The sequence below is a fragment of the Triticum dicoccoides genome, chromosome 4A, assembly GCF_002162155.2.
Source record: "Triticum dicoccoides isolate Atlit2015 ecotype Zavitan chromosome 4A, WEW_v2.0, whole genome shotgun sequence".
In the NCBI taxonomy this organism is placed as follows: domain Eukaryota; kingdom Viridiplantae; phylum Streptophyta; class Magnoliopsida; order Poales; family Poaceae; genus Triticum; species Triticum dicoccoides.
This window is the reverse complement of record NC_041386.1, coordinates 217,091,631-217,115,476: the sequence shown is the minus strand read 5'-3', so window position 1 is coordinate 217,115,476 and position 23,846 is coordinate 217,091,631. Positions and strand designations below refer to the sequence as shown.

The 23,846-nt window shown below is 45.8% G+C and overlaps 1 long non-coding RNA gene across 1 annotated transcript; it reads left to right on the top strand.

Annotated features, from left to right (window-relative positions):
- The first annotated feature begins 5,209 nt into the window (after window positions 1-5,209).
- LOC119285674 lies at window positions 5,210-7,577 on the top strand. Its single transcript, XR_005139645.1, has 5 exons — window positions 5,210-5,739; window positions 6,167-6,297; window positions 6,457-6,775; window positions 6,908-7,019; window positions 7,149-7,577. It is a non-coding gene; the product is annotated as an uncharacterized LOC119285674 (long non-coding RNA).
- The last annotated feature ends 16,269 nt before the right edge of the window (window positions 7,578-23,846 follow it).

Here is a 23,846-nt window from a genome sequence, read left to right as displayed (position 1 = left end):
CTGATTTAAAATTTTCAGAATACCTCGCAAGAAATGCACGGATTCCATAATCGATTCTTTGCCCACACTGCGAATGCAGTCCTCACGTAGGCACAACCTTTTTTTGTGGTATTCATACATATCAGTTTGTATATACTTTGCGGATTGCTTGGCAATTTTTGTATCTATTCATGTGAATTATCTATATATTTTTCAGTCCAACAATTCAGTGCGCTCTTAGCGCTTTGGTGTCTTTGGTTTAATCGCAAAGTGTGTACACTTGGTATCGGTTCTGTCAAAATGAATACAACAATAACTTGGTTGGAAAAGGAACTACAACATAGCAGTGGGCACTCAGGGAATATCAATGCACAAAAGGACACCATTGTTAACACAAAACAAAGTTCTTCTTGTACCTCAACAAAAATGCAACCGATCCTCTAGATTTCAATAGAAGGACTCTGAATTTATGTCACTCTGAAAGTCACATCTCTCCATCTCCATAAACAAATCATATCACAGGAACATACATCTAGTATGAAACTTCAGACAGGGAAATAGATTGAATTAAATTCCAATCCGGGTGGCAGCCACCTCTGAGATATCCACCCTTACAAACGACCAATCCTCTGATTTTTGTTGTTGCAAACTGCACTAAAGAGCTTTTTGAATCGCATGGTCGATCAAAAGGCCCTGGAAAAATATGCCAAACAATATCGATAGATTGATGTGCAGACGTGAACATATTTAAAGGGCGGGGAAGACGAACCAGCAGTAGTCTTCTCTGTGATCATTTGCGTAGCCACCTTCTTAACCTTATCTTCTGTGAGCATCCCAACAATGTTCATGTTCCACCTGTTAATGTGAGACACCCAAAGGAATTTTTTTATCAGTATGTTAAATTGACTTAAATTGAACATAGCTTAGTCCAAGATGTGGTCAGTAATCTCCGTCTAGACCTCTCTGAGCCGATCCTTGTTAATGCCTTCACCCGTCTCAATGTTCCTCTGCCTCGACATATCCTGAACAGCTTGTCAGCAAACTCCTTGGAGTTCTCCATGCCTTGGATCTGAGAAGCATGCCCAATAGAAAATTTAACAATTAAATGGCACTGCAAAAGTAATTAGAAAGTATAACACATTGGCACAATTACTCTATCATGAAACCTGTAAAAACTTAGTTACTGGACGGGCATACAAACTGAAAATCCTACTGTTTTATATAATCTTCACATTCCATTCATCAAGCAGATAGTAGCAATCATTCTAATAAATTGAATCAAAACTTGGAGACTCCCAATTACGAAAAGCACAAGCGTTGAACAAATTGAAAGTTAAGTTGGCTGAGATGGTTGTGCCCTCCAATTGCAGTCTGATGGATCGTGGGTTCTATTACCCTTGTTCGCGACATATTTTTCTCAATCCCCACCTTTGTTTTCCGCCATCAATCATTAAAAAATTAGGAGTGCGGGCAATCAAGGGATTTGGCGGGAGTGTGGGCGATCACTGGATTAGTGGGGACATAAGCAAACAAGGAATAAAAAGGCAGTTCGAGCGGACGTACAACCAACATAGGATTTAGATCCGATGGCAAAGGATCCGTTCGGATCTATTGCAAAATTCCTGTGTTTAGATTTTTTGCGTTTTTGTATAAAAACATTTTATATATTAATATTAAACATATATAAACAAGAGTGGAACAACGAACTGTTTTTTTCCACCCACACAGCCTTGCCCCCTCCTAAAAAAAGTCTTATCCCCTAAAAAAGCATGCTTATCCTCGATGCACAGGACATCGACTAGTTTCTCTCACTCTCTCCCCCTCACAGCCACTCCAGTCGATGGCGCCCCTCCCATCGACCGGCGCAGATTCTCTAACTTGCTTATAGCAAGTCAGAGGCAGCCTTGAGGCAGCTGGATGCCGTTTCTTTTCCATCGTGTGTCCCCTGCTCTGTTTCATGTTTCCTTCCCTCACACAACACAGTTCAGCCAGGCCAGCCCACATAAGCGACAAGGGAGGCCCATTCGGGAGCAAACAGCCCAGCTGCAGCGACAAGTGCATCTATGGACAGTTAACTGAATGTAAACAGCAGAATAGAACAGAACATATTCAGACTGGATAGAAACCTGTAAAAATACTCCGTTTTCAACCAGAATTCAACCAAAATCAACCAGAATACAAACAGTAGTCATGATACAAATAACCATAATAACCTCCAACAAAATATAGTACTAGAGCTGCAGGTTCTACACAAAAGAACACCATTTTGCAGTGTTTTTCACAAATTTCTTCAAGCTGAACATATTCAGGCCAAAAGAAGAAGATGGACTATCTTCTTCTTGTCATGAAATAGGAACCTAAAGAAGATCTCCAAAATCCATATCATCAATTCCATTAGAACCCTGGAAAGAAAGAGGATCAAAATGAAACGTTGGAATAGAATAGTAGTTTAGAGAAGATACAACAACATTTAAAGTACCATTAGCAAGTCTGTGTAGCTCCTGAATGCATTGCTGGCATTATTAGCATTTTCAGTTGTTGCTTGAGTTTCTCCACCAACTTGATTCTCTTTCTCTTGCTGCTGCAAAAAGAAACCCAACAAATTTATATATGATGTAGTAATAAATAAGTACACTAAATTGCAAGAATTTTCAGCAACATACGCTAGATTCCTTTGGGTCTTTCTTTTTGTACTTGCGTGTCTTCTCGATCCAAGGTTTATGTCTCTTTGAACTTTTCGGTTGAACCTCTTTTTTCTTGAGGCGTGCAGAACTAAGCAAACCCTCATCTTGTTGAACACTAGGCTGCACATTAGAGGATTCACTCAAAATACTTCTAGATATCCTCAGTTTTTTCCGTACTTGCTTGGCAAGGATGTCCAATGCATTGTCCACCAACAAGATACATTCCGGATCGCTTGCGGCTTCACTTGCAAAATCATGAAATTTGTGAGAAACAAACTTGTACCGCAACATAGCATCCAATTTTGGATCTTCAATTATATCCCTTCCTTTGGTATCTTGTATAGTTCCAGATTTTGCTTCTCGGGTCCATCTCTTTAAAGGATAATGGTTTGGCAATAACTTGATATTCATCAAGTCAAGAACTTTTAAAGCATGCGCACACAATACTCCGGTCCTTTTAAACTGAAAACAGCTACAAGAAGCCGTTTGCTCCAAAGGATCACCGACAACTATGCGCTCTAGTTCGGAACTCAAATCACCATTAGCCCTCACAATTGTAACAGCATATGTATTATCTCCATCCAATGCTCTACTACATGCAGCCATGGATCTTCTATATTCAGATTTGAATGCTTCAAATATGGTCGGTCTGTAAGCTTCGCTTGTTTGCAACAACATAGGAGTCTCCATCCCTATTCTAGGAAGTTTTTTAGTAGCTTCAAATTCTGCATCTAGCTCCTTGTTTCTTTTTCCTTGCACAGCCCTTTCAAAATGTTTTAAGAAGCGAATGATGTCAAAATCTGATTTGAGATGTTTTTTCAAATCACTATTGAAACTCTCACTTAATTGTGTGCTTCTCATTCCCAATGTGAAAACATCCCTCATGTAACATTCAGTCCACTTTTCTTTTAACTTGTAGATGCTATCTAGCCATGAGGCCTTCTTCTTATCCACCTTATTTCTCATGATGTCAAATGCCTCTTCAAAGGCTGCCTTGTCCTCAATATTATACATACAAGCGCTGAAATCTAAGAGGATATGAGGTTCTTCATCTTCCTCTTTTTTTGATTCTTCAACTTTGCTATTGCACAAGTGCTTGACGGCATTTTGCATGATGTGGTAGGTGCACAAGCCATGCCATGCTTGGGTGAAAACATCCCCAACAGCCAATCCCATTGCCGTGTCTTGATCGGTAAATATAGCTCTAGGTTGCTTTCGGTTGTGTGCCTCTACAAAAGCCTCAAATAACCATTTGAAAGAGCCACGTGTTTCATCAAACAAAAGAGCAGCACCAAAAATAACGGTCTCTCTAAAATGATTGAATCCGATGAAAACACCAAAAGGCCTATATTCTTTGTTTGTGCCAAAAGTAGTGTCAAAGGCGATAACATCTCCAAAGTGTTCATAATCAATGCACATCTTTGCATCAGCCCAGAATATAGTACTTATTTGTTCTTCGGAATCCAATTGTAAAGTATACTGGAAAGACGGATTCTCAGCCTGCTTTTGTTGAAAATACTTCAACATGCTTCCCGCCTGACCATATGCTAACTCTCTTTGGCGCCTGCTCTGCAAGTGATTTTTGTGATCACGAGGCGTGTAGCTGAGATTCATTGGCCCCCCAACAAGGCGACTAGCCAAGTCATGTGCATGCCTTGGCCTAATTCCAGAGTCATCGACAGCCTCAATTTCAACGGCTTGCAATTCTGAAATCCTCCGTTGTGATGACATCAAATGGAAAGTTTGTGGTAAGTAGACACCATGATTGTGAGCAAGCGCTACCTCCACCACTTCATAATGTCCTGCCACTCGATCTAATGAAAGACACATATGGACATCACAATCTGTTCTTGTTTCAGCTCTAGGGTTCTTTGTGAGATGATCCCTCTTGTCTTGTACTCGACAACCCTCCTTTGCACACACATATCTACATGAAGTTACCACTCCATCAATTTTACTTTTCCAGCTTGACCTTTTTCTGACCTCAAAACCTGCCCGGCCTCCGTAGTTAACCCAAATGACCATGCCTCAGCCAAGTCTGTGAATTTCTGACCAACTTGAGGTAAGGACGTACGAATCACATTCTCCCTGCACCAAAATAAATATGTAGGTAATTCCAGTGTAAGCCTAACTTGCTATAGATCTAGATGTCAGCAAAGGAATTCCAGTGTAAGCCTAACTTACTTGTTGGTTTCTGCCATTATCTCTTAATTTGAAGACATGAACTCGATAATTACTGCAGGAATCATGAACAAATACAAGTAAGAAAATTTCCAATTTGTGAAGAAAATACAAGACAAAGAGGGGAGATTTATGGTTGCTACCTGTAATCTGGAAGGAGGAGGAACGATGGCTGGAATCGATCGCCAGAAGTTTTCCTCGATCGGCCAGCTGATTTCCTTGGAGTTGCCGCAGCGATCGCCTAAAGCTGAGACAGCGCGCGACAGAGCAGCGCAGCACACGTTTCCCCGCCAAAATCCTCTCGTGTTCCCGCCTGAAGTTTTGTTTTCCCTCCACTGTGTTGAAGTAGGCCTTTAGGTGGGCTATGAAATCTGGGCTGGGCTGCTTATTTTAGGCTGAGTGAGGGATCGAAAGAAGCAGCCGACCGATCGAGAACGAGCGGCATCTGGCGTGCGCTGGGCTGCCTCTGACTTGCTATAAGCAAGTTAGAGAATCTGCGCCGCCCATCGACGGCGTCGCCCGACCCTTCCTCTCCCCGCCAGGGCGTTGCCCTGCCATCTCTCCTCCACGCCACAGCTCCGCCCGCACGATCCTCTCCCCACGACGGCGTTGCCGGCCTCCTTCTCTCCCCGTCAACATCTCGCGCCGCCGTGTCGACGCCAATCCCGCGCGCCCGCCGGTCTGGCATCCTGGGCAGCCAGAACCAGATGGTAGTTGCAGAAGGGCTCACGGCTCTCCGTACATGCCGGCCACGTGGCTGTACCATCTGGATGTGGGTGGGAAGACCACGGCGCCCTTGTCGTCGAGCCCTGTCTTCTACCCCACTCAAACTGCGCTGAGCACAGTCGCGCTGCTGCCTCGTCGATCTCCATGACAGGCCACCCCAGGCCGATAGGTAATGCACTAATGTAGCCAATTAATCGCTGAATTTCCAAAGTGTAGAATACTTCTTTTCATACCTTCATATTTTTGGAGAATACAATGTTGTTCTGAAGTACCACCAGGCTAGTTCAGAAAACTGGTATCAGTTATTTGCGCAATGTATTCACATATGCCTCTTCTACTGTACAATGTTCTTTTTTCTTGTGAGCTATTGATCGCAATGTTTGACTAAAATGGATTCAATGATATACATAAGCATATGAATGCAGACATACAGATGCATTATCCGGAAAAAGAAAGATTCAGAAGTATTAGAGATGCCATCAGTTGAAGCTAGACATAAGTACCTGAAATACATTGGAGCCATGCTCTTCATGATACAATAGACAGCTATGTATCATCTTCCAGACACAACTAAAATTTATTTGCTAAACAAGCAGGGCATTACTCAACTGAGCTGATGAAGTAAGAGGAATCCAGAGGTGTGGGATTTGCACTGTGTATCATTTTAAGCATGGTTGGCCGCATCGTTGGCTCCTCTTGAAAGCACATGTACTACTTGCACCAAGAGGTAATTTCCAGTTAAATTCTCTCCCTTACCTTAGTTAATAGTCTGGGTTAAAACCGTAGTTCCTGTTATTAGCTAGATTTTTGTGTGCTAACACCATTGTGTTTAAGAACATGTTGTGATGTTCGTTCTAATTTGTATATAATTTTTGTATTTCTGCAGCAAGAATTTAACAGTAGAAAAGCCGTATCAACTATATGTATGCCCCAATGCGATCAACAACAAAAAATTATGCTCGCAATTACCTAGCGCGGGCACTGTGTCATTTGGGAAGGATGCTCAAGATTAGGAATGTCACCAAGAGGGGCTCGGCTAGAGTTATCACCAAGAGGGGATCAGCACAGATTTGTCGCCTCCATATCTTCAAGCGTCATGGTCTGTCGGCGCTTGTAACGAAATAAAATAAACCATTATTATTTCTGTGAACTATACACATTAAATATATACTGGGACAAAATCCAACTTTGAAGCATGCGATCAGGTTAGGCGAGATAATCTACATCTGCACTATTAGATTAGTACATTGTCATATTTTGCTTCAATGAAAAACACAGCATCAGTGATACAACTTTGTTTCACTAATTGATCAGTACATATGTTTTTCAACCATTAGGTTTTTAACCAGGTATATTTGTCTTGAATGGAAGGACAAACACAAAGAACCATTACATCAAGAAGCTATCAGGCTTGAGGGTCTCACATATTTTCACGACGCTTTCTGAAGTGTAAGTTACTAAGTTGAAATCCGTTCTCTCAGCACTATTTTTATCATGTATGATATTTTTATTCTTTCTTTCCCAGAACTTATCTCTTTCCTTGTGTTGGAAATGATATTTTATATGGTTACTTGACAGTATGAGCCACAGCTATTTCCTAGTCTGATTTCTCCTGGGTGTACTCTGCTTTCTGGTGTCTGATTTGGTGACAAGAATATTGTGTCAACGGTCAGCGCCTGGATTGTAAATTGGACTTGAAAGCAAATAGCTCTCTAGGCACGTAATGCAGATTATAACCCCAAGGTAAAATCATTATCCTAATGCATTCTTCATGATGTTGGCTTTTCCCCCTCACTGGGCCTGTGATGCTATATTTCCAAAAACATCTAAATTTTATCACTTTGGTAGCATCCACATGGCTTTGTGAATCCTGCTGTGTAGATGGTGGATAGCCTGGTAAAAGAGTAGAGACTTTGTACATGGGTTCTTTTGTGTATGTACCCTTCTGAATTTGTGCTCATTCGCTGAGAAATTAGAGAACAACAGCTTACTAAACAGTTTTTGATCGAATGGTGACTTGAGACTCTCTACCTGACTACCTTTTAGGCTTTAGCATGACGGTAAAGGTTATTCAAACATGTAAATGGTCAACTAATAATATGAAGTCAAAGTGCATGAGGTCACGGGTTCAAGTCCTGGAAACAACCTCTTACAGAAATGTAGGGAAAGGCTGCGTACAATAGACCCAAAGTGGTCAGACCCTTCCCCAGACCCTGCGCAAGCGGGAGCTACATGCACTGGGGCTGCCCCTTTTTTAATAATATGAAGGTTTTTTTTTGCGGGTAATATATGAAAGGTTATACCGTAGAAAAGTCATTATACCTGGAAGTTGACAATCAAGCAATAACCTTAGGGAATCTACAACTAAAGCATGCATGACATCCACCTAAACAAAATTTAGACATGTACATTGCACTTAACCAATTGCTGCAGGTAAAATGTGATGTGAAGACGTGACTGCAAAGTTAATGTGTATGACCGCAAGAAACAAGACCGTAATGTATATAACAATAATAATAAAATAAATATGAATAGCTTACTCACCCCCATCAATGCATCCACAGACGAAAAGAAATATGAATAGCTTACTCACCCCCATCGCTGTTGGGTCGATTTATTTTAATTTAATTTTTGGGCTCATTGTTTCCTGCATCCCACCGTAATTCTGTTTAGACGTATATATGCATGCACGCAGCACCAAGCATTTGCATCCATATGTTTCAGATGATGATTGTGCACAGGCATACCTCGTTGGGATAAATCTGCCCGTGGTACGCCACAGCAGCTGGAGGTTGGTCCGGCTCGTAGAGCCATCCGCTTGTGCAGGTAGCAGTCATACGTCCGCCGCTGCACAACCTCATTAGCGTTTTTTTACTATCTATCATTTTTCAAAGTCGGCAAACATCTTATACTGCTAGTAGGAGTATTTGACTGACTCACTCCGGCAGGAAAGGAGTGACATCAAACTGAAGAGAACCAAGTTGTGTCCAGAACAATAAATACGTCCAGAGAAATCTAGATTTGATGAGATTAGATGAGATGTGCACCGGGGGGTAGGAAGCTCACCACGCCCACGTGAGGGGGCAGGGTAGGAGGAAGTAGAACCATGAGGGAGGGAGGGAGGGCTCGTGTGTTTAGTTGTCCAACTGCTGCTGCAGCTGCAGGTTGTGCGTCCAGATCCGGGGCAGTCATCCTGCACACAAAAGAAAAGAAACCAAGGAAGGAATCACGAGCGGGGGGAGATGATGAATCTAAGGAAGAACGTCCGCAGGTACACACTCAACATAGCCGTCACTGGAGATCTGCGGTCGCCGGCGCCGTCCTTGAAGGTTGAGGCGTCGTCCGGGGTGGGGTTTGGGGCGTCTCCGTCCGTCCATGGCTGCTACCGACCCGCGTCGGACCTCCATGGCCGACCTCCCTCGAGGACGGACGCGGATTAGGTCGACGAGAGCGCGCTGATGCCGCCGTGGATCTGGGCGCTCCCTCTACCTTCCCTTCCCTTGCCTTCCCTTCCCTTCCCTTCCCTTCCCTTGGGAGAGGAATAGAAGGTTGGGGGCGGCGGCGCAGGGGGGCGAGGAGATCGCCGGCGGCGGGGTTGGATTGGGGTGCGGCGGCGGCTGCGACTGGAGACGGGTGACGAGGTAGGGCTAGCGAGGGATTGGTTCTGTCGCGATGGAAAAACCAGCGGAGGGGAGGTGGTGGATGGAACCAAAATAACCTACGAAGGTTAACCTATGAAAAAACCCAGACAAAAGTGGTGGGACGAAAATTGACCGGCGGAGACTACCAACTGCTTCATTAGGAGTAGAGATTACAAGCGAAGTGTAAGAAGCATCTTCGAAGAAAATAGTACCCCCACCGATACCTTTCTTCGGTGCTCATTATTACTATGAGACTTGTGCAATAGATTTTTTGTACTCATGAGTTCCGTTGTGTGCCGACCATGATTGAAAACAATAAGAGCGGTAGCTTTCGGATTCACCTAGTCTGAGGTCAGAGCTCGGAGGACCCGGTCGTGACAATCGCAGAGGTGCTCCCTTTGCTCCCTAGCCGAACAATCGGGAACGTAGGGGTAAGCACAGGAGCTAGGCAACCCAGCTTGCAAATCGCTTAAGTCAATATGGTGCATATTGTGGTGTAATACACGAACAAAGAACGAAGCCGTACAAGTATAATCATATGCAAGAGGAAAAACTTCATAAAGGAAGCCCCCAAATAAACGGGGTATTTGAATTTGTGCGTCACAAACAAAGTTTGGACAAGGAAATTTTTTACAAGCAACTTTTTTCCAAAAAAGTATAATGCTTGGTCTAATCGAAAACAAGTTAAAAAATTAAAACTTTGAGCATGAAGGCAACTTAGCTGGTTAATGTGTTCGGTATTGATGACACGGTCCGAGCTTGATGCGGGGCAAGGTTCCATCCCCCAAGCCGGTCCTGAGGTGGCGGAGCATAGGGCTCGGCACTTCGAAGTGCTGACATAGCATGGTCAATGCAGGCCGGCAGAGTGATGCCGAAGTCCCTGGCATGGGGTAATGAAGTGTTGAGGAAGCCCCCCGTCCAGCCGAGGTGACGTGGTATGTCAGTACGCCGAGTTGACGATACTGCCCAACCCGGATCATTTTCCTGTGCACAAAAAATAGTGCAAAACCGGATATAATAGTAATGATAATAAAAAAATGTTGCATAATAAACAATTTATGCAAAGTGAGTAATAAAAGAAATATGGCCTGGCGCCGAAGTCAATGTCGATGCAGGGCGTTGGCATGATGCGGTAAAGATGTTGAAAGCCTGAATTCACAGGTCGGTTCGAGTTTCGGATGCGGCGTTCGCCGGACTATGTACGGAAGCTGACCGGACCACCACGCGGCTGTCGTTAGTGCGGACATCATTCGATAGACCTGTGTACAGGAACAAACCAGAGTAATACTTTCTTGGGAAAAATAAACTCCAACAAGCAAAAATTACTAGGATTAATAGCACCTAGTTTATTTGTTGTAGCAATCCGAAGAAAGGTGACTCCCAAAATTGGGACTGGATCCGCACACCCATTGCCCAATGGGCGATAAAGCGACGGCATGGCGATGCTGGCATAGGTTGGCTTGCGGAGGCAAAGCCCTCGGTCCAGCTAATGTGATGAAGCTGGTCGGCTAGTGAGCTGAAGTCTCCGGAGTAGGTTGATGAAGAGATGGCGAAGCCCCCGGTCCAGCCGAGATGTTGAAGCCTCGATGTTAGCCGATGAGTCGAAGTAGGTCGGCATGATGGACATCGGCTTGAAGAAGCAGTAGTGCGGCCTTGCCGATGCAGGTCGTGACGTGGTCGATGCTGGCTTGATGAAGTGACCGTGCGGCGATGCCGGTATGCTCGCTCCATGTAATCCGTGGGGCGACGATGTTAGTGATGATTTATCCTTCGCGATGCCGGACTCTTGTTCGGCTTGTCGAGATGATGATCCGAAGAAGTTGAGCTCGGCTCAACAAAGTGACGACGTGTCTAGCGCAGGTCGGCAGTCTTGGAGCAATATTGACGGACTGGTTTGACACCAGCATGATGATGAACATGACCTCACGGAGGATTTAAAATTTATGGGCACGTGTTTAAAAACAACTCACAATACCCTAGAAGATAATTCCTCTAAAAAGGTTGTCCAATATCACGTTCATAAAGAAACATGAATTCGGGCCGGTCCGTATTCGCGCAGAAAACGGATCCAAAAATTGGTCCACTCATCGGAAGGTTCCCGAAGTTTGAACCGTCGGATCGAGCTGAAATTTGGAGGGGTGGTAGATATGGGAATTCTGCAGTAGATGAACGGTTGGATGTTCCAAAGGACCTCCGAGCTGGGCTCTAGAGACCACGCCCTAAATTTGTCCAGATTCCCTTCCAAATTTGATAGGGCTCCGGTATATTGTAGATTGTCGGAGATTCCTCCATCGGAACACGACGAACTTTTGCATGGCTGTTGTAGACGTAATTACGCATTATTCCACCGAAGCAATCGTTAAACCGACGCTCGAGGAGGTAGTGACGGCGAATACAAGTTTGCTGTCCATAAAAACAGCACGGCTGCCCGAGGGCGATGTTGACGTTAAGCCCTCGAACTCCATGGATGACTCCTCTATGATCATGATAGAGATCAGAGTTGATGTTGAAGGAGGCCCCCGTCCGAACATGACAATCAGAGATGGATCACGGTCCTCGGTCGAGCCAAGGTGACCAGTCGAGCCGGCGACGAAGATGCTGGCGTCGCAGTTGACCTGCGGGCGAGCCATTGATCTTGCCGATCACACAGCGGAACTCTCAATGAAGGCACCATTGTCGGTGTCAAAACTGGCAGATTTCGGGTAGGGGGTCCCAAGTTGTGCGTCTAAGGCGGATGGTAACAGGAGGCAGGGGACACAATGTTTTACCCAGGTTCGGGCCCTCTTGATGGAGGTAAAACCCTACGTCCTGCTTGATTTATTCCTGATGATATGAGTATTACAAGAGTTGATCTACCACGAGATCGGAGAGGCTAAACCCTAGAAGCTAGCCTATGGTATGATTGTATGTTGTATATGTCCTCTATCGACTAGCCTGGCCTCGGTTTATATAATGCACCAAAGGCCTAGGATAACAAGAGTCCTAGCCGAATACGCCGGTGGGGAGGAGTCCTTGTCTTGATCATCAAGTCTTGTGGAATCTTTCATGTATGCGGCAGCTGTCCGAACTGGCCCATGAGTATACGGCCATGGAGGGCCCTCAGCCCAATCTAACATATCGGGAGATGACGTGTTGAGTACCCCCTAGTCCAGGAGACCGTCAGAAGGGCCCAACCCCGCGCATACCTCGGCCGCCGTTGAGCACCGGGCCCAAGGATTGAGGGGCTACATGACTAGTGAGGCCCCTGGGTCGCGATGCCCAGGGGTCCCCCTTGACGTACGAACTGCTCTCATGAGGGAGAACGAGCACCATACCTTGCTAACGAGCCTTCGCCTAGGATGGGGGCGCGAGAAAGCCAGACGTCTGGGCACCTGGTAGGGTGGCGTCTGCCAGGCGTGACCTGAGCATAGCCCCCGTGCCTAGCCCCCCTCGCGATACCCTTTCAAGGAGAAGCTGTGAGCGTCGTGAGATGAAAAGCTCCCTGAGGTTGGTGCGACCGCTGGGGGCTGCCCTCAGTTGTTTATAACTAGCGCGGAGCATAGAGCTACCACACTTGCGCGGAGTGTGGGCATAACCGCTCCTCGGTCGTATCGGCTAGCGCGGAGCTTGGTGCTTCCAATGGTTCATGGGCACAACCGCTCCTCGGTCTTGCCAGCATGGAGCTAAGCACTTCCACTGGATCGTGGGAGGGGAGCCTCCCACCGGGAGAGACTCCCGGGCGTGTACAGCCCGTTCGGACACGTGGCTTGCACAGCGGGACAACCAGGGTGTATATGGGCCCTCCTCAGGATGAGCTGAACGACTCTGTGAAAGCACAAGTGTCCCTAGGTGATTTTGGTAATTAATGACAGCATATCTCTTGTTGGACTAACACTTTTACCTAGTATGTTTCAGATGAGTTCAACAATGAAGTGGCATGGACTAGAGGATGTGGAACCCCTTCAAAATGCTAAGGACAAAGGATTAGCCCAAGCTTCAAGCTCAAGACTCTACATTTTATATCTTAGTGATCCAAGATCACATTGAGTCTATAGAAAAGCCAATACTATTAAAAAGGGATGAGATGTTGCTTAATGGCTTGCTTGCTCAAAGTGCTTAGTGATATGCTCCAAAGCCCTCATCATTTTCTCACTTCCAAATATGTCCTAAACCAAAAGTCAAACTCAGCCCCACCGATTCTTTCTATCCGGAGCCACCGAGTTCAGTTGAAATAGCCACTGCCAGAAACCCTAATCAGTTCGCTCTCACCGATGGGATCTCGGTCTCACCGAGATGGGCTTGCAAACTCTCTGTTACCTGTTGCAATATTTTCAGTCCCACCGAGATATGCAATCGGCCCCACCGAGTTTGCTTGGCCAACTCTCTGTTTCGCTTATTACCCAAATCAGTCCACCGAGTCCGAGTAATTGGTCAAATCGAGTTTTGGTTTTACCCTAACCCTAGCACATCGGTTCCACCGAGTTGATCTAGTCGGTCCCACCGAAAATCCTAACGGTCACTAGGTTTGCTAAATTGGTCCGACCGAGTTTTTCACTTCGGTCTCACCGAGATTGGTAAATTGTGTGTAATGGTTAATTTTTGTGTGGAGGCTATATATACCCCTCCACCCACTCTTCATTCGAAGAGAGAGCCATCAGAACGTACCTACACTTTCAATACACATTTTCTGAGAGAGAACCACCTACTCATGTGTTGAGGCCAAGATATTCCATTCCTACCATATGAATCTTGATCTCTAGCCTTTCCCAAGTTGCTTTCCACTCAAATCTTCTTTCCACCAAATCCATATCCTGTGAGAGAGAGTTGAGTGTTGGGGAGACTATCATTTGAAGCACAAGAGCAAGGAGTTCATAATCAACACACCATTTGTTACTTCTTGGAGAATGGTGTCTCCTAGATTGGCTAGGTGTCACTTGGGAGCCTCCGACAACGATTGTGGAGTTGAACCAAGGAGTTTGTAAGGGCAAGAAGATCGCTTACTTTGTGAAGATCTACCGCTAGTGAGGCAAGTCCTTCGTGGGTGATGTCCATGATGGGATAGACAAGGTTCCTTCTTCGTGGACCCTTCGTGGGTGGAGCCCTCCATGACCACGCGCAACCGTTACCCTCCATGGGTTGAAGTCTCCATCAACGTGGATGTACGATAGCACCACCTATCGGAACCACGACAAAAACATTTGTGTCTGCAATTGCGGTTGTATTCTCCAAACCCTTCCCTTTACATTCTTGCAAGTTGCATGCTTTACTTTCCGCTGCTCACATACTCTTTGCATGCTTGCTTGATATGTATTGTGTTTGTTAAACTAGTGCCTAAACTCTACTTCAACTTAAAAAAATTAAAAACTGCAATTTTTGGCACTTAGTGTCTAATCACCCCCCTCTAGACACCTCTTCTCGATCCTTTCAATTGGTATCAGAGTTTTGGTCTCCATTGCCTTGGTTTAAACACCATTGGAGGAAGATGGATGAGTCTACTTTGGGGAGTCTTAGGCGTACAATGCCTATTCTTGATGGAGAATATTTTCATGAGTGGAAAAATGAAATGCTTCAGATTTTCAATGAATATCACTTGAACAAGTATATTGCTAGCCCTTGTGCACCTCATGTTGATCCCATGCATCCTACCCTTGATGAATCAATTGGCATGATTCACAATCTTAGAACTGTTAATCTTATCACTAGAGGCTTGCCTAGAAACTTGATTGGATGTTTGCCGACTCTTAAGTGTGCCTACATCATATGGAAATTTCTTGAGGAACTCTTTCCTAATTATTCCTTGAAAGATCTAGATGAAATCCTCCATAAGTGTATTTCCTTGATTAAGATGAGTTCCAATGATCCCAAATTTGGCGACTGCTTAATTGAGCTTACTAATCTTACGAGTGCCAAAGGAGATGTTGGAGTTATTAGCAATATCATTTCTAGAGCTATTAGAATTCATAAGGATAACTATAGAAATGATCATTTATCTAATGAATTGCCCTATCTAGGAATTGATCAATCACAAGATGATGTTGAACATGAATACTCGGATGAGGATGATGACGATAGTGACTATGATCTTGATGATGCGATGAGACACTTTGGTCTTATGGAAAATCTTCGCGGCTACATGGCTGGAGGAAAGGAATGGGTCCTTGATAGTGGATGTACTGATCATATGACCAGAGATAAAGACATGTTCCGTGAGCTTGCTGAAAATGACGGCCCTCGAAAGTATGTCATTTTTGGTGATAATTCAAAAAGTATGTCATTTTTGGTGATAATTCAAAGGGTAAGGTGGTTGGCCTTGGTAAGGTGGCCATCTCACATGATAGCTCCATACAAAATTTCATGCTCGTTGAATCTCTTGGCTACAACTTACTTTCAGTATCTAGACTTGCTAATTTCGGTTTCAATGCCCTATTTACTGAAGTAGACTGCCAAGTGTTTCGTAGAGATAATCATAAAATGGTCTTTATCGGTATACGTTGAGGAGATCATTACATTGTTGATTTCACTAAAAAGGCTCAACCTAAAACTTAATTGCTAAATCTTCTAAAGGCTGGTTGTGGCATAGAAGGCTAGGCCATGTGGGCATGCGAAACCTTGACAAACTCATTAAAGGAAATCATATCCTTGGCGTTAACGATGTCATATTTGACAAGGATAGACATTATAGTGCTTGTCAAGCATGGAAACAAGTTGGAGGAAGTCATCGCGCTAAGAACATCATGACCACAAGAAGACCACTCGAGCTACTTCACATGGATCTCTTTGGTCGAAATGCCTACAAGAGTCTCGGTGGTAACTTATTTGGTCTGATCATAGTTGATTATTTTTCAAGATTTACGTGGGTGTTCTTTCTTGATGACAAATCGCAGGTCCAAAAAATCTTCAAAAACTTTACTAGGAAGGCCCAAAATCAATTTGACGTGAAGATCAAGAAGGTTCGAAGCGACAACGGAGCGGAGTTCAAGAACGGAAATGTGGACACCTTTCTTGACGAAGAAGGGATCGCACATGAGTTCTCGGCTACGTACACACCTCAACAAAATGGAGTTGTTGAGAGGAAGAACCGAACTCTTATCGAGATGGCAAGAACGATTCTTGATGAGTACAAGACGCCAAAACACTTTTGGGCGGAAGCGGTAGAGATAGCTTGTCATGCAACAAATCGCTTGTATCTTCACAAGCTACTCGGCAAAACGGCATACGGGCTCCTCACCGGTAACAAACCCCAAGTTGGGTACTTTCGAGTATTCGGCTCAAAGTGCTACATTCTTGATAAGCATCATCGTTCTAAATTTGCTCCTAAGTCTCATGAAGGTTTCCTACTTGGTTATGGCTTAAACTCTCATACATACCGTGTCTACAACAATTTCACCCGAAAGGTTAAAGAAACGGTAGATGTGAAGTTTGATGAATCTAACGGCTCGCAAGTAGAGCAATTGCCAATTGGTGTAGGAGACAAAGATCCCTCGAAAGCAATCTAAGACTTTTCTATTGGCAAGATTCGTCCAATGGCGGTGAGGGAGAGTACCTCGTCCGTCCAAGTGGAAGCTTCTACCGCACGACAAGGTGAACCAAGAATTGATACGGAAGCATCCACGAGTGGGACACACCAAGAAGAAGAAAACAAGGAAGTGCACCAAGACGAACGTCAACAACCTCCTTCTCCACCACGACAAGAGAACGACAATGCCAACAATGAAGAAGGCCAAGAAGAAGAACAAGATGAAGAAGATGTTCAACAAAGACCCAAGTAAAAGCTTTCACGAGTTCGAGCAAGAATTGCTAAAGATCATCCCGTGGAGCAAATCTACAATGATATCCAAACCGGGATAATCACTCGCTCAAAAACTCGTTTAGCTAACTTTTGTGAACACTATTCATTCATCTCTCGTATTGAACCTATGAAGGTTGAAGAAGTATTGGAAGATCTGGATTGGATAAACGCTATGCATGAAAAGCTACACAACTTTGAGAGAAATCAAGTGTGGACATTGGTTGAAAAGCATGACAACAACCACAATATCATCGGTACCAAATGGGTGTTTCGCAACAAGCAAGATGAAGATGGACAAGTGGTTCCCAACAAAGTGCGTCTCGTCGCCCAAGGCTACACACAAGTCGAAGGTATGGACTATGGTGAGACATATGCTCCCGTTGCTAGACTTGAGTCCATTCGCATCTTACTTGCCTATGCTAATCACCATAATATCACCTTGTACCAAATAGACATTAAAAGTGCTTTTCTAAATGGTGAAATTGAAGAGGAAGTTTATGTTAAGCAACCTCCCGGCTTTGTCAACCCTAAGAAACCTAATCATGTTTACAAACTTTACAAAGCCCTTTATGGTCTTAAACAAGCTCCTAGAGCATGGTATAAATGCTTGACCAAGTTCCTTATTGAAACAGGCTTTGAAATTGAAAAAAATAGATTTTACTCTTTTTACTAAAAGGGTTAATGGAGAACTATTTGTATGCCAAATTTATGTTGATGATATTATATTTGGATCAACTAACCCTCATTTTAGTGAAAAGTTTGGGAAGTTAACGTCGGAGAAGTTTGAGATGTCTATGATGAGTGAACTCAAATTCTTTCTTGGTTTGCAAATCAAGCAAACTAAGGAAGGCACCTTTGTCTCTCAAACGAAGTACACCAAGGACTTATTCAAGAAGTTCAGTATGCAAGAATGCAAAGGTGTGACTACACCCATGCCTATTAGTGGACATCTTGATTTGATCAAAGATGGTGAACCGGTTGATCAAAAAGTTTATCGCTCTATGATTGGTTCATTATTATATCTATGTGCTTCACGTCCCGATATCATGTTAAGTGTGTGCATGTGTGCACGATATCAAGCTGCTCCTAAGGAATGTTATCTTAAGGCCGTGAAAAGGATAGTGAGATACTTAATACATACACCAAATTTTGGCATTTGGTATCCAAAGAGAACTTCCTTTGATCTTGTTGGCTACTCCGACTCGGACTATGCCGGTGACAAGGTTGATAGGAAGTTCACTTCGGGTACTTGTCAATTCCTTGGTAGATCTCTTGTGTCTTGGTCTCCCAAGAAACAAAACTCGGTATCCTTATCCACCGCTGAAGCGGAATACATAGCTGCGGGTTCATGTTGTGCTCAATTACTCTGGATGACCCAAACAGTCGGTGTCAAAACCGGCGGATCTCGGGTAGGGGGTCCCGAACTATGCGTCTAGGCCGGATGGTAACAGGAGGCAAGGGACACGAAGTTTTACCCAGGTTCGGGCCCTCTTGATCGAGGTAAAACCCTACGTCATGCTTGATTAATATTGATGATATGGGTGTTACAAGAGTAGATCTACCATGAGATCAGAGAGGCTAAACCCTAGAAGCTAGCCTATGGTATGATTGTATGTTGTGATTGTTGTCCTACGGACTAAAACTCTTCGGTTTATATAGACACCGGAGAGGGTTGGGGTTACACAAGGTCGGTTACAAAGGAGGAGATATCCATATACGTATTGCCTAGCTTGCCTTCCACGCCAAGTAGAGTCCCATCCGGACACGAGACGAAGTCTTCAATCTTGTATCTTCATAGTCTAATAGTCCGGCCAATGGAGATAGTTCGACTGTCCGGAGACCCCCTAATCCAGGACTCCCACAGTAGCCCCTGAACCAGGCTTCAATGATGACGAGTCCGACGCGCAGTACTGTCTTTAGCATTGCAAGGCAGGTTCCTTCTCTAAATACATCACAGAAGAAGTCGAATACGAGGATAGTGTTCGACCCTGCAAAATAAATTCCACATTCCACCGCAAAGAGAATAACGCCTTTGCAGATCTAATTTGCTGGCTTGTTTTGGTAGAATGATGTTACGTCATGGCCCGGTGATTATTCGAACCGTTTCTTTTAACCAGCTCCACACATAACGCGAGGCGGTTTCGTGACACGTCTTGCCGAAGCGGAGATCGTGTTCCCCCAATTACGGGATTCTCATTAATACGATCATGGGTAACCCAACCGTGTCTAGGACTCCTAGATTATAGGCAAGTCCTAAACGGCTACGGAGAGGACGCTTGATATTCACCCTCTTTATAAAGGGACGGGGTTTTTGCATTTTCTCTCTCGTGCTTAATCGAACCCTTCCTCTGCCTCGAGTTCTAACACCTAAAGCCCAGGTTAGGTGCTCCGGGTATTCAATCATGTCCGGATTCAGCCCTCAAGGCCGATGGATGCCCTCCTCCGTGACAGAAGAGGACATTAAGAAGTTGAGGGAGGCCAGATACCTGACCGCCAAGGTTTCTCATCGGCTGCCTACTCGAGGGCAGGTCGTCCCTACTCCCGAACCCAACGAGAACGTTGTGTTCATATCCCACTTCCTCCGAGGTCTAGGCCTCACTCTGGATCCTTTCGTCAGGGGCTTGATGTTCTATTACGGGCTAGATTTCCACGATCTAGCTCCGGACTCCTTTCTCCACATCACGACATTTATTGTCGTGTGTGAGGCCTTCCTCCGTGTGACCCCTCACTTTGGCCTGTGGCTCAAGACCTTTGAAGTACAACCGAAGATGATCAAGGGGCAACATGCAGCGTGCGGAGGTGCATCAATAGGCAAGATGGCAGGAGCTCCATGGCCGAAAGGTTCCTTTCCAGAGGTGTCCGAATTATGGCAATGGGAGTGGTTTTACGTCACGGCTCCTAGAAGTGCCAAGTGGGCGGCTGCCCCCGCGTTCCGCCCGGGCCCCCCACCACAACTGATGTCATGGATTAGCAGGGGTCTGAGCTGGGGTCCAGCCAAGGACGTGCCTATACTGCAAAGCCGCATCCGAGATCTCTTTGAGGAAGATTTTAATTTGGTTGCGGTAATACAAGTTATGCTGGTTCGTCAAGTCTAGCCTTGCAAACGCCGGCCCCTGCGCTTGTGGGAGTTCAACCCAGAGGGACCACGAGCCATTCAAAGTTTCCTCTGCCTGACGCACGAGGAGATGTACAAGTCATTCTTCGGACCTCAAGTGGAATGTCCGGATATCACCGAGGACGTGGGCCTGAGCAGTAACCGCGCTGCCGAACAAGTAAGAAATCCTCTAGCCAAACACACTGTCTTTTATTCGAAGTTATTTCTGAGAGTTTGCTTTTTGACCAGGACTGGCTAACAAAGGCGAAGATGATTCGGTGTTTGGCCCCCCTCCCCGAGGGTTTGGAAAATCCAGTATTGGAGAAGATGCTCGAGGTCACACCTTGCCCGGAGCCCTTGAAGGAAGATACCGAGGGAGACAATACGGGCGGACGCGGGCCCCCATCGCTATCCGCTCCAACCGAGGGAACGAGCGTCTCCATGAAGGAGGACGATCGGGGGAGGAAAAGGACTGCTTCCGAGGATCCAGAAGCCGAAGCCTCCAAACGTGAGGAGAGGTCTCCCACTGAGGGTCCTGCCTTGGGGGGTGCCTTTGCCGCACAGAGTCCACGGGGGGATCAGCCCTCCAACGAGTGGTAAGTGATCCAAAATATTTTAATAGTAAGGGTATGCTATCTTTTTCCTCTGAGAAAATAACCACCGCATCTATCTTGCAGTTCGGGCCTCAGCCCCTCTCAAATGAGCTCGTCTTCAGGGGATCTTCTTCCAGAGATGATGGAGAGCGAAACGCCTCCCCCGGACTCCTCCGCTCCAGAAGCGGGCGACCCCAAAGTGTCGTTGCGGAGGGCCTCTCCGGATCCGGTGAGGCTAGAAGATAATCCCGTAGACCCCCAAAGTCCCTAGTGTCCGGCTCCTGAAGAGAGCATACAAAAGAGTCCGACACCGTCTGGTGTGCTGTCGGACGTTCTGAGGGAGTTGGTGGGGCGAGCGGCCATCTCAGAAGAGCACCGTACGCTGATGGGTACGGTGATGGAGAGAATCTCGTCCGCTGAAAGCGAATTACATGAAGCCTTTATGAGTCTATTGACAGGCTTTGAGGTATGTGAGATAATATGTGATAGTATTGCACATGTTAGGTGTGCCCTGTGTAGATAGTAGCCCCTGGAGACTCTGGTTGTCGTCGAGAACGGCGGCGAACAGAGGATCATATTCCCAGGCAATAACCAAACTGCCTCTATGTGCAGGTGGTGGAAGCTTCGGTGGCTAGCCGGACTAGGGAGTTTGCCCAATTAAAACGGCAACTGGATGCGGCAGACGCCGACATCGAGCTTGTTAACAAGAGGCTTGACGAGGCACATGGTAAGTGTTATTATCCGGTGAACGCCACATAGTAAGAGCAGCATAATGCCAGTATCTTTAATATGTTGTGACTGCAGATGGAGCTGCCTTCGTGGAAGCCTTGCAGGCGGAACTTGCCCGAGCCAAGGGACAAGCGAGGATTAGTAATGCGGCTGCTTTGAAGGCAGCCGAAGAGTTGAAAGCCGAGAAGGCCGTACATTGCGAGAGCCTGGAGAAGATGGCCAAGATGGTCGTAGAATTAAAAGAGACTGCTGACCGTTGCTGGTTCCTCGAAAAAGAAAACCGAGCGAAGGCAACGGACCTTGAGAAGGCCGCGGTGGCGGACAAAGACACCCGTTCTGCTATGAGAGTGAAGAAGGAGGAGCTGCGGGAAGCCGGGGATATTGCGGCTGGGAAACCCTTCATGTTACAGAGGAAGTTCGAAGATCCTCGGTATGCCCCTCTGGATCGGCTGTGGAGTTCGGCAGATGCATATATGGATTTGCTGGCGAGCGCTGCCGATGCGGCCAAGTACTTCCAAGGTCAGACAGATCGTGAAGTGGACAAGCTGTTCTGGACGCAATTCCACGTTCCAGAGCGTCCGCTTTCATTGACTGACCAGCTAGCCGAATGGGTCAAACTGAATAGGTTGTCCGGACTCGCCATGAGGTCTGTTGTGGATCAGCTATGGTCGGAAAGACCAAAGCCGAACAGCTATTTCAGGTTAGTGCAGCAGTTTCTTGATGTGGTGCCGTGCATTAATGCGATGAAGAGGTCGGCGTGCATAGAAGGCTCGCGGATGGCATTTGCCCGTGTTAAAGCATACTGGGCGGAGATGGACGCTATCACTGTTGCGGCGCAGGGATCGGCCATAGGCCGGGTGGCTGCCGAGCAATATTTCGAGGAGGTTCTCGAGGGTTCTCATTTGATAGAGGCCTAGTGCTCGAAAAATATTATGTTTGAGTGATATGTATTTTCATTGTAAGCACAATGATTTTATGAATTGTTTATAAGGTTATTTTTATACTTTTGCCTGAAAGTAGTATGATGCCTCATGTGCGGCCGTTTATGTATACCTGTGTATAACCTGAAAGATTGCAGCCGTCGGCGTCAACTCCCACGCATAAAATGCGGGGGTGTTCGCAAAAAACGCATGTTCACACTTAACCCAACGTCTTGGTCCTATTAAGGAGGTGATAGCGTAGCGAGCGAGGCAACCAGACTATAATGCTTTAACACTTTCACTTAGCCATAGGAGTTTGACAGTGGGGCTACTAGATAGCCCCTGGTGGCTCCGCACTCTCCCGATCGCGGGGTGTGTACATGCCTGGCCGGGAAACGGCCCTTCGTTAAGGCGGAGGAATTTTAACATTCCGATAGATCACCGAGTGGTTGACCAGTCTCACGCTATATCATGACAGTCAGTTTTCGACTTTCTCTAGTGAGGTGCTCGTCCGGATGAACCAGGGCACAATCGCAGTAGTTCTCCTGGTGCTACCTTAGCCGGTAAAGCGGAACATAAGACACCAAAACACAGGAGCCGGGCAAACCAAACATATTACCAAAGACAATGATTCGGAGCTGATGCATATAAGGCCAAACTCGCGATGCCGAACACTCCCTAAGGTATTCGGCCTTTATGGTATAAACCGGGTCTAAATAGTGCCCTTCATAAGAAGCCCTTTGTGTCCAGGTACGTGCATTGTTCTGACGTGGCCACATGCCAAGACGCTAGCATCCTTCTCAACTGTGCTGAGAATTCGGTGGATATGTATCAACAAGAGACAGTAAAAAAGGTTTACGCAGGGTCTTAATCTAAAAAGAATCCTTGGAGTGGGTCCCTGCTGCACGTCTGCGCCTGTGTCTCCGTTGTGCCGTATCCTGGACGGGTGTAGCACGATGATTATCTGTAAAAGAGAGGAGCTTAGGTGAAAAAGCTGTCGTGCAAAAAGATAGTTTTTTAAAGAAAGCATGTATAATTCAAGGTAAGTAAGAATTGCCGCTTGTCTGTGCACGTTGAGCCCCTTGTATTTGTAATAGGGGTGTGATCATTAATCCGGTAAAAATTGCATATGGATGCACCGGACTCGTCTAACCGTGTCCGAGGTCGTGACGACCTGCTAAATGCTTTAGTTGGTGAGGCCGTTTTTAGTGTGCGGCTGCCAGGGCAGCCGCACGCTCTTCGTCGCGCAGAGATCGCTTAATACTTTCGTTCACTGTAATGATGCCACATGGACCGGGCATCTTGAGTGTGAGGGAAGCGTAGTGTGGTATTGCGTTAAAGCGAGCGAAAGCTTCGCGTCCGAGTAGTGCTTGATAGCCGCTTTGAAACAGAGCGATGTGGAAGGTTAAATGTTTGCTACGGAAGTTATCGGGGAAGCCGAATATAACTTTTAGTAGCAGGGATCCCGTGCAACGAGTCCCTGGGCCTGGCGTTACTCCTTTAAAGGTAATATTGCTATGGCAAATTTTTG